This window comes from Zingiber officinale, chromosome 7A, assembly GCF_018446385.1.
Source record: "Zingiber officinale cultivar Zhangliang chromosome 7A, Zo_v1.1, whole genome shotgun sequence".
NCBI lineage: Eukaryota > Viridiplantae > Streptophyta > Magnoliopsida > Zingiberales > Zingiberaceae > Zingiber > Zingiber officinale.
In genome coordinates, this window is record NC_055998.1 from 92,890,782 (window position 1) to 92,895,662 (window position 4,881).

Consider the following 4,881-nt stretch of genomic DNA (forward strand, 5'->3'; position numbering starts at 1 on the left):
CATGCGAAAGGGAAGAAAATAATTTCTATTAAACTAATCTATGCTAAGCTACATGATAGGATTATACCTTTGTTGTGTGCCCTTCGCAATCCCGACAGCAACCTTTTCTTTGGATCTAGATCTCAACGTGTTCAAGTGTCCACGCCTCTATGGTATCCATACGAACATATCCTTCGTTCGTCCCATGAACGAAGCCTTCGGAGAAGAACCATTTTCTTGTGCTAGCAAGAAGAATGATTCGTCCATGAGTAAATTCGCCCAAGGAAGGAAGAGGAAGAAGAGGGGGAAGATCAAGAGACACCCTTTTTCATCTCATTTTCATCTAATGAAAATTTAAATCCAAAAAGCCTATTTATATTCATCCAAGAATACCAAGGGTTTTTGTCTCTTTGTATTCCTTTTAATGGGTTGGATTTATCATATTGGATTAACCATTAATCCAATAACCCAATAAGTCTAACCCATTGAGTCTAACCCATTAATCCAATGTGTCTAATTCGGATTGGACTCAATCCAATGAGTGGGTTCATTTGAGTCTAACCCAATTAGTAACCCAAAAGGCCTAATCATCTCATGATTGGCTCTTAGGGCTAATTACTAACATGGGGCGCCTTCTCCTCTTCTTCTTCTTTTCAAAGCCGTCGCCCACAAAGGAAAGCAAGAGGAGGCGCCGACCCTAGCAAAGAGGTGGTGTCGACCCCTAGCAAGGAGGAGGAGGTGGCGTCGGCCCTAGTAAGGAGGAGGGGGTGGCGCCGGCCCTAGCAAGGAGGAGGAGGTGGCGCCGGCCCTAACAAGGAGGAGGAGGTGGTGCCGGCCCTAGGAAAGCAAGATTAACCAAAACCAAACGTGGATGGTGGATGCGAGGCTTTATATAGAGGCTACAACAGGGACCTAGAGGAGAAATTGGTTTAGACCTCCTGATAGTCTTGGGCTTCCTGTGTTCGGCCCGAACACTTAACTCAAGTCCATCAATAATAACTCATACCAGTAAAGGGTTATTATTGAACTACCACACCAATCCTATATTACAATATGGGCTCCTTCTTATCATGAGTGTTTTAATCTTCCTGTGTTTAAGATATCGTATATTCATTAATTAAATGAGTTACTGACAACTGAATTAATTAACATCTAATTCCAAGAGTAGTACCACTCAACTTTATTATCATGTCGGACTAAGTCCACCTGCAGGGGTTTACATGGTAATCCTTATGAGCTCCTCAAGGGGACATCATCAGCCTAAATAATTAGGACACAGATTCCCTCTATAATTAACAACACACTATATAAACAGTACTATTTTCTAATTCATCGGGCCTATTGATTTAACCAATAAATCTCACCCATTGATAAGTTAAAGAAATAAATACTAAGTATACGTGCTTATTATTATATAGGGATTAAGAGGACACACATCCATAATAACAGAGGTTCTGTTCTTTTATGTAGTCAGTACAAATCAAATAACCTCAAACAGTCCTGTTCAATACACACATAGTGTACTAGTGTAATTTTATAGTTGAGACGGACTAATACCAAATTACACTACAACCGTTCCAATGGTTTGTCCCAATCTATCTTGGTTGTGAGCTACTATTTATAATTTATAAGGAACCAAAAACATGATCTTCTGTGTGGCACTACACACCATATTATCTACAATATAAATTAAATGGACAACTGCATTGACATATATATAAATATAAAATGCAAACATTTGACCAAAGTGATTCTCATTTCAAAATATTTCAAAACAGATGTTCATATAAAAGCTAGGCTTATAGTATACATCCTAACAATCTCCCACTTATACTAAAAGACTATGCTGCCATAAATACTGCCATACATATGATTCTCATCCCCTCAACATGCCTATCAAAAGCTCTCGCCAAAAGGGCCTTAGTTAAAGGATCTGCCAGGTTATTTGCTGATGTGATCTTGGCGACAACAACCTCTCCTTGTTTTATAATGTCTCGTATCTGGTGGTACTTGCACTCAATGTGTTTACTTGCCTTATGGGCTCGTGGTTCCTTCGAGTTTGCTATTGCACCACTGTTATCACAATAAATTGTGATAACTTTGGGCAACCCAGGAATCACATCTAAGTCCATCAGGAAGTTTTTGAGTCATACAGCTTCTTTGGCTGCCTCAGAAGCTGTCACATACTCAGCTTCCATGGTGGAGTCTGAAACACATTTCTGCTTAACACTCCTCCATGCTATGACTCCACCTCCTAAAGTAAACATATACCCCGAGGTTGATTTACTACTGTCCCTATCTGATTGGAAGTGTGAATCCGTGTAACCCACAGGGAGCAAGTTATCTGCCTGGTAAACTTGTATATGATCTCTAGTCCTTTTCAGGTACTTTAATATATGATTTACGACAGTCCAATGTCCCTGTCTTGGGTTACTTTGATATCTGCTAACTATACCCATGGTAAAATAGATATCCGGTCTTATAAATAGCATCGCATACATTAGACTTTCCTACAGCCGAAGCATAAGGAACTGCCTTCATCTCCTCTATCTCCTTTGGTGTCTTAGGACACATCTCTTTAGATAAAGATACTCCATGCCGAAAAGGTAGAAAACCTTTCTTGGAGTTTTGCATGCTAAAATGAGCTAGGATAATATCGATGTATGAAGCTTGCGATAAGCACAACATCTTTTTCTTGCGATTCCTTATTACTTTGATCCCAAGAATATGCCCACATTCTCCCAAGTCCTTTATATCAAACTGCTTGGACATTCATACTCTTACATCTGACAACACTTTGACATTGTTGCTAATGAGCAAAATGTCATCTACGTATAGTACAAGAAATACCACCACATTTTCGTCACTTTTCTTGTATACACAAGACTCATCCGGACACCGAATGAATCCATGAGACTGAATCACTTCATCAAACCGGATGTTCCATGATCTCGAAGCTTGCTTCAATCCATAAATGGACTGATTGAGCTTACATACAAGATGCTCTTTGCCCTTCGCAATGAATCCCTCTGGTTGCTCCATATAAATATTTTCTTCAAGACTTCCATTAAGGAAAGTTGTCTTGACATCTATTTGCCAAACCTTATAATCCATATGAGCAACAATAGATAAAAGAATCTGGATAGACTTAAGCATGGTTACCGGCGAAAAAGTTTCCTCATAATCGATTCTCTCTTTCTGAATATACCCCTTCGCAACAAGCCTCGCTTTAAAGGTTTTCACCTTCCCGTATGTTCCTCTTTTCCTTTTGTAGGCCCATTTACATTTAATGGCTTTTACACCATTTGGTGGTTCTACAAGCTCCTAGACCTAATTAGAATGCATAGATTCTATTTCAGAGTTCATTGCACTTTGCCAAGATGCTGCATCTTTGTCTTGGAGTGCTTCATCATATGTCCAGGGATCAGCTTTATGTTCGCCAGGGATTAAGTCCGAAGACCCTCCCAAAAGCATGAATCTTTCAGGTTGTCTAACAACCCTCCCACTACGATGAAACACTACTTGTAATTGTGCATCATTTGTGACACGTGTTGCAGTTACTTGTGGTATCTCATCTTGTACCGTTGGTACTAAAGTAAAAGTGTCCTCTCTTATTTTCTCAAGAATAATTTTACTCATGGGCTTGTGGTTCATTACATAGTCCTCTTCTAAAAATTGGGCATTGGTGCTAACAATGACCTTCTGATCTTTAGGACTATAAAATAAAGCACCTTTCATTCCTCTAAGATATCCCACGAACAAGCGAACTTCTGTACGTGATTCCAACTTATCAGCGTCTCCCTTCAGCACATGTGCTGGACTACCCCAAATTCGAATGTGTTTCAAACTAGGTTTACGCTCATTCCATAATTCAGTGGAAGTAGAGAGTACTAACTTAGAAGGTACCAGATTCAGAATGTACATCGTCGTTTCCAGAGCATATCCCCAAAACCAAGTTGTGGATAGGTGGATGCGAGGCTTTATATAGAGGCTACAACAGGGACCTAGAGGAGAAATTGGTTTAGACCTCCTGATGGTCTTGGGCTTCCTGTGTTCGACCCGAACACCCAACCCAAGTCCATCAATAATAACTCATACCACTAAAAGGTTATTATTGAACTACCGCACCAATCACATATTACAATATGGGCTCCTACTTATCATGAGTGCGTTAATCTTCCCGTGTTTAAGATATCGTATGTCCGTTAATTAAATGAGTTATTGACAACTCGATTAATTATCATCTGATTCCAAGAGTAGTACCACTCAACTTTATTATCATGTCGAACAAATTCCACCTGTAGGGTTTACATGATAATCCTTATGAACTCCTCAAGGGGACATCATCAGCCTAAATAATTAGGGCACAGATTTCTTCTATAATCAACAACACACCATATAAACAGTACTATCTCCCAACTCATCAGACCTATTGATTTAATGAATAAATCTCACTCATTGATAAGTTAAAAAAATAAATACTAAGTATACGTGCTTGTTATTATATAGGGATTAAGAGGGCGCACATCCATAATAACAGAGGTTCTGTTCTTTAATGTAATTAGTACAAATCAAATAACCTCAAACGGTCCTGCTCAATACACACATAGTGTACTAGTGTAATTTTATAGTCCAGACAGACTAATACCAAATTACACTACGACCATTCCAATGGTTTGTCCCAATCCATCTTGGTTGTGAGCTACTATTTATAATTTATAAGGAATCGATAACATGATCTTCTGTGTGACACCACACACCATATTATCTACAATATAAATTAAATGGACAACTGAATTTGTTGGTTAGTCCTAAGAAAATCGTACCGGTTCCACTATACAAAAATTTTTTTGAACAAGTGTCGAACCTTTCCTTAAATAACATATTGTGTTCTTTAGAAGT